The 9,353-nt window shown below is 40.8% G+C and overlaps 24 non-coding genes across 24 annotated transcripts; all 24 read right to left on the reverse strand.

Annotated features, from left to right (window-relative positions):
• Positions 1-726: 726 nt before the first annotated feature.
• Trnaf-gaa (transfer RNA phenylalanine (anticodon GAA)) lies at positions 727-799 on the reverse strand. The gene has a single exon. It is a non-coding gene; the product is annotated as a tRNA-Phe (tRNA).
• Positions 800-806: 7 nt separating this feature from the next.
• On the reverse strand, positions 807-880 carry Trnai-aau (transfer RNA isoleucine (anticodon AAU)). The gene has a single exon. It is a non-coding gene; the product is annotated as a tRNA-Ile (tRNA).
• A 404-nt stretch (positions 881-1,284) lies between these two features.
• On the reverse strand, positions 1,285-1,357 carry Trnaf-gaa (transfer RNA phenylalanine (anticodon GAA)). Its single transcript has one exon. It is a non-coding gene; the product is annotated as a tRNA-Phe (tRNA).
• A 489-nt stretch (positions 1,358-1,846) lies between these two features.
• On the reverse strand, positions 1,847-1,919 carry Trnaf-gaa (transfer RNA phenylalanine (anticodon GAA)). Its single transcript has one exon. It is a non-coding gene; the product is annotated as a tRNA-Phe (tRNA).
• Positions 1,920-1,926: 7 nt separating this feature from the next.
• Positions 1,927-2,000, reverse strand: Trnai-aau (transfer RNA isoleucine (anticodon AAU)). The gene has a single exon. It is a non-coding gene; the product is annotated as a tRNA-Ile (tRNA).
• Positions 2,001-2,397: 397 nt separating this feature from the next.
• Positions 2,398-2,470, reverse strand: Trnaf-gaa (transfer RNA phenylalanine (anticodon GAA)). Its single transcript has one exon. It is a non-coding gene; the product is annotated as a tRNA-Phe (tRNA).
• A 7-nt stretch (positions 2,471-2,477) lies between these two features.
• On the reverse strand, positions 2,478-2,551 carry Trnai-aau (transfer RNA isoleucine (anticodon AAU)). Its single transcript has one exon. It is a non-coding gene; the product is annotated as a tRNA-Ile (tRNA).
• A 974-nt stretch (positions 2,552-3,525) lies between these two features.
• Positions 3,526-3,598, reverse strand: Trnaf-gaa (transfer RNA phenylalanine (anticodon GAA)). The gene has a single exon. It is a non-coding gene; the product is annotated as a tRNA-Phe (tRNA).
• A 489-nt stretch (positions 3,599-4,087) lies between these two features.
• Positions 4,088-4,160, reverse strand: Trnaf-gaa (transfer RNA phenylalanine (anticodon GAA)). The gene has a single exon. It is a non-coding gene; the product is annotated as a tRNA-Phe (tRNA).
• A 7-nt stretch (positions 4,161-4,167) lies between these two features.
• Trnai-aau (transfer RNA isoleucine (anticodon AAU)) lies at positions 4,168-4,241 on the reverse strand. The gene has a single exon. It is a non-coding gene; the product is annotated as a tRNA-Ile (tRNA).
• Positions 4,242-4,635: 394 nt separating this feature from the next.
• On the reverse strand, positions 4,636-4,708 carry Trnaf-gaa (transfer RNA phenylalanine (anticodon GAA)). Its single transcript has one exon. It is a non-coding gene; the product is annotated as a tRNA-Phe (tRNA).
• Positions 4,709-4,715: 7 nt separating this feature from the next.
• On the reverse strand, positions 4,716-4,789 carry Trnai-aau (transfer RNA isoleucine (anticodon AAU)). The gene has a single exon. It is a non-coding gene; the product is annotated as a tRNA-Ile (tRNA).
• Positions 4,790-5,201: 412 nt separating this feature from the next.
• Positions 5,202-5,274, reverse strand: Trnaf-gaa (transfer RNA phenylalanine (anticodon GAA)). The gene has a single exon. It is a non-coding gene; the product is annotated as a tRNA-Phe (tRNA).
• Positions 5,275-5,281: 7 nt separating this feature from the next.
• Positions 5,282-5,355, reverse strand: Trnai-aau (transfer RNA isoleucine (anticodon AAU)). Its single transcript has one exon. It is a non-coding gene; the product is annotated as a tRNA-Ile (tRNA).
• A 397-nt stretch (positions 5,356-5,752) lies between these two features.
• On the reverse strand, positions 5,753-5,825 carry Trnaf-gaa (transfer RNA phenylalanine (anticodon GAA)). Its single transcript has one exon. It is a non-coding gene; the product is annotated as a tRNA-Phe (tRNA).
• Positions 5,826-5,832: 7 nt separating this feature from the next.
• Positions 5,833-5,906, reverse strand: Trnai-aau (transfer RNA isoleucine (anticodon AAU)). The gene has a single exon. It is a non-coding gene; the product is annotated as a tRNA-Ile (tRNA).
• Positions 5,907-6,880: 974 nt separating this feature from the next.
• Trnaf-gaa (transfer RNA phenylalanine (anticodon GAA)) lies at positions 6,881-6,953 on the reverse strand. The gene has a single exon. It is a non-coding gene; the product is annotated as a tRNA-Phe (tRNA).
• A 489-nt stretch (positions 6,954-7,442) lies between these two features.
• Positions 7,443-7,515, reverse strand: Trnaf-gaa (transfer RNA phenylalanine (anticodon GAA)). The gene has a single exon. It is a non-coding gene; the product is annotated as a tRNA-Phe (tRNA).
• A 7-nt stretch (positions 7,516-7,522) lies between these two features.
• Trnai-aau (transfer RNA isoleucine (anticodon AAU)) lies at positions 7,523-7,596 on the reverse strand. The gene has a single exon. It is a non-coding gene; the product is annotated as a tRNA-Ile (tRNA).
• A 403-nt stretch (positions 7,597-7,999) lies between these two features.
• Trnaf-gaa (transfer RNA phenylalanine (anticodon GAA)) lies at positions 8,000-8,072 on the reverse strand. The gene has a single exon. It is a non-coding gene; the product is annotated as a tRNA-Phe (tRNA).
• A 474-nt stretch (positions 8,073-8,546) lies between these two features.
• On the reverse strand, positions 8,547-8,619 carry Trnaf-gaa (transfer RNA phenylalanine (anticodon GAA)). The gene has a single exon. It is a non-coding gene; the product is annotated as a tRNA-Phe (tRNA).
• A 7-nt stretch (positions 8,620-8,626) lies between these two features.
• Trnai-aau (transfer RNA isoleucine (anticodon AAU)) lies at positions 8,627-8,700 on the reverse strand. Its single transcript has one exon. It is a non-coding gene; the product is annotated as a tRNA-Ile (tRNA).
• Positions 8,701-9,098: 398 nt separating this feature from the next.
• On the reverse strand, positions 9,099-9,171 carry Trnaf-gaa (transfer RNA phenylalanine (anticodon GAA)). The gene has a single exon. It is a non-coding gene; the product is annotated as a tRNA-Phe (tRNA).
• A 7-nt stretch (positions 9,172-9,178) lies between these two features.
• Trnai-aau (transfer RNA isoleucine (anticodon AAU)) lies at positions 9,179-9,252 on the reverse strand. The gene has a single exon. It is a non-coding gene; the product is annotated as a tRNA-Ile (tRNA).
• Between the last annotated feature and the right edge of the window lie 101 nt (positions 9,253-9,353).

A 9,353-nucleotide genomic window follows, 5' to 3' on the forward strand; every position in this document is an offset into this window, starting at 1 on the left:
TCTTTTTTCAAAATGTCCTCTGAGACTATTTTCTGACAGATTTAATGTAAAGTCAATTTGCATCTGTCGGTAAACATTTTCAGTGTACTTTCTCGTTGTGATTCTCACCAACACAGAACAACAAATGTAGAAAACAATATTACAAAATGTTGCAAAAAATGTGTTGCCTCGACCCGGGATTGAATCATGGACCTTCAGATCTTCAGTCTGACGCTCTCCCGACTGAGCTATCGAGGCGATAACCTGGCCAGTACGGCGATCGAACCCGCGACATTTGCGTTATTAGCACAACGCTCTAACCAACTGAGCTAACCGGCCATGTGCAGTAAATTGAATTCAAATCTCCTTGTCAAGTGTCAATGAACACTTTTGGACGGGATTCCAACACCGCGCAACCCTCGAAGCCGACAGAAATTGAAATTCAGCTAATAAACAAAAAATGTAAGTATTCTCAAACCTGAATCACACCAGGTTTGTTTTGGTGAAAAATAGGCAATGCGATGGATGTAAAATTAGAGAAGTAATAACTACTAGAGAAGCAAGTAGCCTACTGTTGTAGAAATCTTTTTTCAAAATGTTCTCTGAGACTATTTTCTGACAGATTTAATGTAAAGTCAATTTGCATCTGTCGGTAAACATTTTCAGTGTACTTTCTCGTTGTGATTCTCACCAACACAGAACAACAAATGTAGAAAACAATATTACAAAATGTTGCAAAAGATGTGTTGCCTCGACCCGGGATTGAACCAGGGACCTTCAGATCTTCAGTCTGACGCTCTCCCGACTGAGCTATCGAGGCGATAACCTGGCCAGTACGGGGATCGAACCCGCGACATTTGCGTTATTAGCACAACGCTCTAACCAACTGAGCTAACCGGCCATGTGCAGCAAATTGAATTCAAATCTCCTTGTCAAGTGTCAATGAACACTTTTGGTCGGGATTCCAACACCCGCGCAACCCTCGAAGCCGACAGAAATTGAAATTCACCTAATAAACAAAAAATGTAAGTATTCTCAAACCTGAATCACACCAGGTTTGTTTTGGTGAAAAATAGGCAATGCGACGGAAGTCAAATTAGAGAAGTAATAAACTACTAGAGAAGCAAGTACTGTTGTAGAAATCTTTTTTCAAAATGTTCTCTGAGACTATTTTCTGACAGATTTAATGTAAAGTCAATTTGCATCTGTCGGTAAACATTTTCAGTGTACTTTCTCGTTGTGATTCTCACCAACACAGAACAACAAATGTAGAAAAAATATTACAAAATGTTGCAAAAGATGTGTTGCCTCGACCCGGGATTGAACCAGGGACCTTCAGATCTTCAGTCTGACGCTCTCCCGACTGAGCCATCGAGGCGATAACCTGGCCAGAACGGGGATCGAACCCGCGACATTTGCGTTATTAGCACAACGCTCTAACCAACTGAGCTAACCGGCCATGTGCAGTAAATTGAATTCAAATCTCCTTGTCAAGTGTCAATGAACACTTTTGGTCGGGATTCCAACACCGCGCAACCCTCGAAGCCGACAGAAATTTAAATTCAGCTAATAAACAAAAAATGTAAGTATTCTCAAACCTGAATCACACCAGGTTTGTTTTGGTGAAAAATAGGCAATGCGATGGAAGTCAAATTAGAGAAGTAATAACTACTAGAGAAGTAAGTAGCCTACTGTAGTAGAAATCTTTTTTCAAAATGTTCTCTGAGACTATTTTCTGACAGATTTAATGTAAAGTCAATTTGCATCTGTCGGTAAACATTTTCAGTGCACTTTCTCGTTGTGATTCTCACCAACACAGAACAACCAATGTAGAAAACAATATTACAAAATGTTGCAAAAGATGTGTTGCCTCGACCCGGGATTGAACCAGGGACCTTCAGATCTTCAGTCTGACGCTCTCCCGACTGAGCTATCGAGGCGATAACCTGGCCAGTACGGGGATCGAACCCGCGACATTTGCGTTATTAGCACAACGCTCTAATCAACTGAGCTAACCGGCCATGTACTGTAAATTGAATTCAAATCTCCTTGTCATTAAGTGTCAATGAACACTTTTGGTCGGGATTCCAACACCGCGCAACCCTCGAAGCCGACAGAAATTTAAATTCAGCTAATAAACAAACAATGTAAGTATTCTCAAACCTGAATCACACCAGGTTTGTTTTGGTGAATAATAGGCAATGTGACGGAAGTCAAATTAGAGAAGTAATAAACTACTAGAGAAGCAAGTACTGTTGTAGAAATCTTTTTTCAAAATGTCCTCTGAGACTATTTTCTGACAGATTTAATGTAAAGTCAATTTGCATCTGTCGGTAAACATTTTCAGTGCACTTTCTCGTTGTGATTCTCACCAACACAGAACAACTAATGTAGAAAAAAATATTACAAAAGATGTGTTGCCTCGACCCGGGATTGAACCAGGGACCTTCAGATGTTCAGTCTGACGCTCTCCCGACTGAGCTATCGAGGCGATAACCTGGCCAGTACGGGGATCGAACCCGCGACATTTGCGTTATTAGCACAACGCTCTAATCAACTGAGCTAACCGGCCATGTACTGTAAATTGAATTCAAATCTCCTTGTCATTAAGTGTCAATGAACACTTTTGGTCGGGATTCCAACACCGCGCAACCCTCGAAGCCGACAGAAATTGAAATTCAGCTAATAAACAAAAAATGTAAGTATTCTCAAACCTGAATCACACCAGGTTTGTTTTGGTGAAAAATAGGCAATGTGACGGAAGTCAAATTAGAGAAGTAATAAACTACTAGAGAAGCAAGTAGCCTACTGTTGTAGAAATCTTTTTTCAAAATGTCCTCTGAGACTATTTTCTGACAGATTTAATGTAAAGTCAATTTGCATCTGTCGGTAAACATTTTCAGTGCACTTTCTCGTTGTGATTCTCACCAACACAGAACAACAAATGTAGAAAACAATATTACAAAATGTTGCAAAAAATGTGTTGCCTCGACCCGGGATTGAATCATGGACCTTCAGATCTTCAGTCTGACGCTCTCCCGACTGAGCTATCGAGGCGATAACCTGGCCAGTACGGCGATCGAACCCGCGACATTTGCGTTATTAGCACAACGCTCTAACCAACTGAGCTAACCGGCCATGTGCAGTAAATTGAATTCAAATCTCCTTGTCAAGTGTCAATGAACACTTTTGGACGGGATTCCAACACCGCGCAACCCTCGAAGCCGACAGAAATTGAAATTCAGCTAATAAACAAAAAATGTAAGTATTCTCAAACCTGAATCACACCAGGTTTGTTTTGGTGAAAAATAGGCAATGCGATGGATGTAAAATTACAGAAGTAATAACTACTAGAGAAGCAAGTAGCCTACTGTTGTAGAAATCTTTTTTCAAAATGTTCTCTGAGACTATTTTCTGACAGATTTAATGTAAAGTCAATTTGCATCTGTCGGTAAACATTTTCAGTGTACTTTCTCGTTGTGATTCTCACCAACACAGAACAACAAATGTAGAAAACAATATTACAAAATGTTGCAAAAGATGTGTTGCCTCGACCCGGGATTGAACCAGGGACCTTCAGATCTTCAGTCTGACGCTCTCCCGACTGAGCTATCGAGGCGATAACCTGGCCAGTACGGCGATCGAACCCGCGACATTTGCGTTATTAGCACAACGCTCTAACCAACTGAGCTAACCGGCCATGTGCAGTAAATTGAATTCAAATCTCCTTGTCAAGTGTCAATGAACACTTTTGGACGGGATTCCAACACCGCGCAACCCTCGAAGCCGACAGAAATTGAAATTCAGCTAATAAACAAAAAATGTAAGTATTCTCAAACCTGAATCACACCAGGTTTGTTTTGGTGAAAAATAGGCAATGCGATGGATGTAAAATTAGAGAAGTAATAACTACTAGAGAAGCAAGTAGCCTACTGTTGTAGAAATCTTTTTTCAAAATGTTCTCTGAGACTATTTTCTGACAGATTTAATGTAAAGTCAATTTGCATCTGTCGGTAAACATTTTCAGTGTACTTTCTCGTTGTGATTCTCACCAACACAGAACAACAAATGTAGAAAACAATATTACAAAATGTTGCAAAAGATGTGTTGCCTCGACCCGGGATTGAACCAGGGACCTTCAGATCTTCAGTCTGACGCTCTCCCGACTGAGCTATCGAGGCGATAACCTGGCCAGTACGGGGATCGAACCCGCGACATTTGCGTTATTAGCACAACGCTCTAACCAACTGAGCTAACCGGCCATGTGCTGTAAAATGAATTCAAATCTCCTTGTCAAGTGTCAATGAACACTTTTGGTCGGGATTCCAACACCGCGCAACCCTCGAAGCCAACAGAAATTGAAATTCAGCTAATAAACAAACAATGTAAGTATTCTCAAACCTGAATCACACCAGGTTTGTTTTGGTGAAAAATAGGCAATGCGACGGAAGTCAAATTAGAGAAGTAATAAACTACTAGAGAAGCAAGTACTGTTGTAGAAATCTTTTTTCAAAATGTCCTCTGAGACTATTTTCTGACAGATTTAATGTAAAGTCAATTTGCATCTGTCGGTAAACATTTTCAGTGCACTTTCTCGTTGTGATTCTCACCAACACAGAACAACCAATGTAGAAAAAAATATTACAAAAGATGTGTTGCCTCGACCCGGGATTGAACCAGGGACCTTCAGATCTTCAGTCTGACGCTCTCCCGACTGAGCTATCGAGGCGATAACCTGGCCAGTACGGGGATCGAACCCGCGACATTTGCGTTATTAGCACAACGCTCTAATCAACTGAGCTAACCGGCCATGTACTGTAAATTGAATTCAAATCTCCTTGTCATTAAGTGTCAATGAACACTTTTGGTCGGGATTCCAACACCGCGCAACCCTCGAAGCCGACAGAAATTGAAATTCAGCTAATAAACAAAAAATGTAAGTATTCTCAAACCTGAATCACACCAGGTTTGTTTTGGTGAAAAATAAGCAATGCGACGGAAGTCAAATTAGAGAAGTAATAAACTACTAGAGAAGCAAGTAGCCTACTGTTGTAGAAATCTTTTTTCAAAATGTTCTCTGAGACTATTTTCTGACAGATTTAATGTAAAGTCAATTTGCATCTGTCGGTAAACATTTTCAGTGTACTTTCTCGTTGTGATTCTCACCAACACAGAACAACAAATGTAGAAAACAATATTACAAAATGTTGCAAAAGATGTGTTGCCTCGACCCGGGATTGAACCAGGGACCTTCAGATCTTCAGTCTGACGCTCTCCCGACTGAGCTATCGAGGCGATAACCTGGCCAGTACGGGGATCGAACCCGCGACATTTGCGTTATTAGCACAACGCTCTAATCAACTGAGCTAACCGGCCATGTACTGTAAATTGAATTCAAATCTCCTTGTCATTAAGTGTCAATGAACACTTTTGGTCGGGATTCCAACACCGCGCAACCCTCGAAGCCGACAGAAATTTAAATTCAGCTAATAAACAAACAATGTAAGTATTCTCAAACCTGAATCACACCAGGTTTGTTTTGGTGAATAATAGGCAATGTGACGGAAGTCAAATTAGAGAAGTAATAAACTACTAGAGAAGCAAGTACTGTTGTAGAAATCTTTTTTCAAAATGTCCTCTGAGACTATTTTCTGACAGATTTAATGTAAAGTCAATTTGCATCTGTCGGTAAACATTTTCAGTGCACTTTCTCGTTGTGATTCTCACCAACACAGAACAACTAATGTAGAAAAAAATATTACAAAAGATGTGTTGCCTCGACCCGGGATTGAACCAGGGACCTTCAGATGTTCAGTCTGACGCTCTCCCGACTGAGCTATCGAGGCGATAACCTGGCCAGTACGGGGATCGAACCCGCGACATTTGCGTTATTAGCACAACGCTCTAATCAACTGAGCTAACCGGCCATGTACTGTAAATTGAATTCAAATCTCCTTGTCATTAAGTGTCAATGAACACTTTTGGTCGGGATTCCAACACCGCGCAACCCTCGAAGCCGACAGAAATTGAAATTCAGCTAATAAACAAAAAATGTAAGTATTCTCAAACCTGAATCACACCAGGTTTGTTTTGGTGAAAAATAGGCAATGTGACGGAAGTCAAATTAGAGAAGTAATAAACTACTAGAGAAGCAAGTAGCCTACTGTTGTAGAAATCTTTTTTCAAAATGTCCTCTGAGACTATTTTCTGACAGATTTAATGTAAAGTCAATTTGCATCTGTCGGTAAACATTTTCAGTGCACTTTCTCGTTGTGATTCTCACCAACACAGAACAACAAATGTAGAAAACAATATTACAAAATGTTGCAAAAAATGTGTTGCCTCGACCCGGGATTGAATCATGGACCTTCAGATCTTCAGTCTGACGCTCTCCCGACTGAGCTATCGAGGCGATAACCTGGCCAGTACGGCGATCGAACCCGCGACATTTGCGTTATTAGCACAACGCTCTAACCAACTGAGCTAACCGGCCATGTGCAGTAAATTGAATTCAAATCTCCTTGTCAAGTGTCAATGAACACTTTTGGACGGGATTCCAACACCGCGCAACCCTCGAAGCCGACAGAAATTGAAATTCAGCTAATAAACAAAAAATGTAAGTATTCTCAAACCTGAATCACACCAGGTTTGTTTTGGTGAAAAATAGGCAATGCGATGGATGTAAAATTAGAGAAGTAATAACTACTAGAGAAGCAAGTAGCCTACTGTTGTAGAAATCTTTTTTCAAAATGTTCTCTGAGACTATTTTCTGACAGATTTAATGTAAAGTCAATTTGCATCTGTCGGTAAACATTTTCAGTGTACTTTCTCGTTGTGATTCTCACCAACACAGAACAACAAATGTAGAAAACAATATTACAAAATGTTGCAAAAGATGTGTTGCCTCGACCCGGGATTGAACCAGGGACCTTCAGATCTTCAGTCTGACGCTCTCCCGACTGAGCTATCGAGGCGATAACCTGGCCAGTACGGCGATCGAACCCGCGACATTTGCGTTATTAGCACAACGCTCTAACCAACTGAGCTAACCGGCCATGTGCAGTAAATTGAATTCAAATCTCCTTGTCAAGTGTCAATGAACACTTTTGGACGGGATTCCAACACCGCGCAACCCTCGAAGCCGACAGAAATTGAAATTCAGCTAATAAACAAAAAATGTAAGTATTCTCAAACCTGAATCACACCAGGTTTGTTTTGGTGAAAAATAGGCAATGCGATGGATGTAAAATTAGAGAAGTAATAACTACTAGAGAAGCAAGTAGCCTACTGTTGTAGAAATCTTTTTTCAAAATGTTCTCTGAGACTATTTTCTGACAGATTTAATGTAAAGTCAATTTGCATCTGTCGGTAAACATTTTCAGTGTACTTTCTCGTTGTGATTCTCACCAACACAGAACAACAAATGTAGAAAACAATATTACAAAATGTTGCAAAAGATGTGTTGCCTCGACCCGGGATTGAACCAGGGACCTTCAGATCTTCAGTCTGACGCTCTCCCGACTGAGCTATCGAGGCGATAACCTGGCCAGTACGGGGATCGAACCCGCGACATTTGCGTTATTAGCACAACGCTCTAACCAACTGAGCTAACCGGCCATGTGCTGTAAAATGAATTCAAATCTCCTTGTCAAGTGTCAATGAACACTTTTGGTCGGGATTCCAACACCGCGCAACCCTCGAAGCCAACAGAAATTGAAATTCAGCTAATAAACAAACAATGTAAGTATTCTCAAACCTGAATCACACCAGGTTTGTTTTGGTGAAAAATAGGCAATGCGACGGAAGTCAAATTAGAGAAGTAATAAACTACTAGAGAAGCAAGTACTGTTGTAGAAATCTTTTTTCAAAATGTCCTCTGAGACTATTTTCTGACAGATTTAATGTAAAGTCAATTTGCATCTGTCGGTAAACATTTTCAGTGCACTTTCTCGTTGTGATTCTCACCAACACAGAACAACTAATGTAGAAAAAATATTACAAAATGTTGCAAAAGATGTGTTGCCTCGACCCGGGATTGAACCAGGGACCTTCAGATCTTCAGTCTGACGCTCTCCCGACTGAGCTATCGAGGCGATAACCTGGCGAGTACGGGGATCGAACCCGCGACATTTGCGTTATTAGCACAACGCTCTAACCAACTGAGCTAACCGGCCATGTGCAGTAAATTGAATTCAAATCTCCTTGTCAAGTGTCAATGAACACTTTTGGTCGGGATTCCAACACCGCGCAACCCTCGAAGCCGACAGAAATTGAAATTCAGCTAATAAACAAAAAATGTAAGTATTCTCAAACTTGAATCACACCAGGTTTGTTTTGGTGAAAAATAGGCAATTCGACGGAAGTCAAATTAGAGAAGTAGAGAAGCAAGTACTGTTGTAGAAATCTTTTTTCAAAATGTTCTCTGAGACTATTTTCTGACAGATTTAATGTAAAGTCAATTTGCATCTGTCGGTAAACATTTTCAGTGTACTTTCTCGTTGTGATTCTCACCAACACAGAACAACTAATGTAGAAAACAATATTACAAAATGTTGCAAAAGATGTGTTGCCTCGACCCGGGATTGAACCAGGGACCTTCAGATCTTCAGTCTGACGCTCTCCCGACTGAGCTATCGAGGCGATAACCTGGCCAGTACGGGGATCGAACCCGCGACATTTGCGTTATTAGCACAACGCTCTAACCAACTGAGCTAACCGGCCATGTGCTGTAAATTGAATTCAAATCTCCTTGTCAAGTGTCAATGAACACTTTTGGTCGGGATTCCAACACCGCGCAACCCTCGGAGCCGACAGAAATTGAAATTCAGCTAATAAACAAACAATGTAAGTATTCTCAAACCTGAATCACACCAGGTTTGTTTTGGTGAAAAATAAGCAATGCGATGGAAGTCAAATTAGAGAAGCAATAACTACTAGAGAAGCAAGTAGCCTACTGTAGTAGAAATCTTTTTTCAAAATGTTCTCTGAGACTATTTTCTGACAGATTTAATGTAAAGTCAATTTGCATCTGTCGGTAAACATTTTCAGTGCACTTTCTCGTTGTGATTCTCACCAACACAGAACAACTAATGTAGAAAAAAATATGACAAAAGATGTGTTGCCTCGACCCGGGATTGAACCAGGGACCTTCAGATCTTCAGTCTGACGCTCTCCCGACTGAGCTATCGAGGCGATAACCTGGCCAGTACGGGGATCGAACCCGCGACATTTGCGTTATTAGCACAACGCTCTAATCAACTGAGCTAACCGGCCATGTACTGTAAATTGAATTCAAATCTCCTTGTCATTAAGTGTCAATGAACACTTTTGGTCGGGATTCCAACACCGCGCAACCCTCGAAGCCGACAGAAATT

This window comes from Phallusia mammillata, chromosome 2, assembly GCF_965637545.1.
Source record: "Phallusia mammillata chromosome 2, kaPhaMamm4.hap1.1, whole genome shotgun sequence".
In the NCBI taxonomy this organism is placed as follows: Eukaryota; Metazoa; Chordata; class Ascidiacea; order Phlebobranchia; family Ascidiidae; genus Phallusia; species Phallusia mammillata.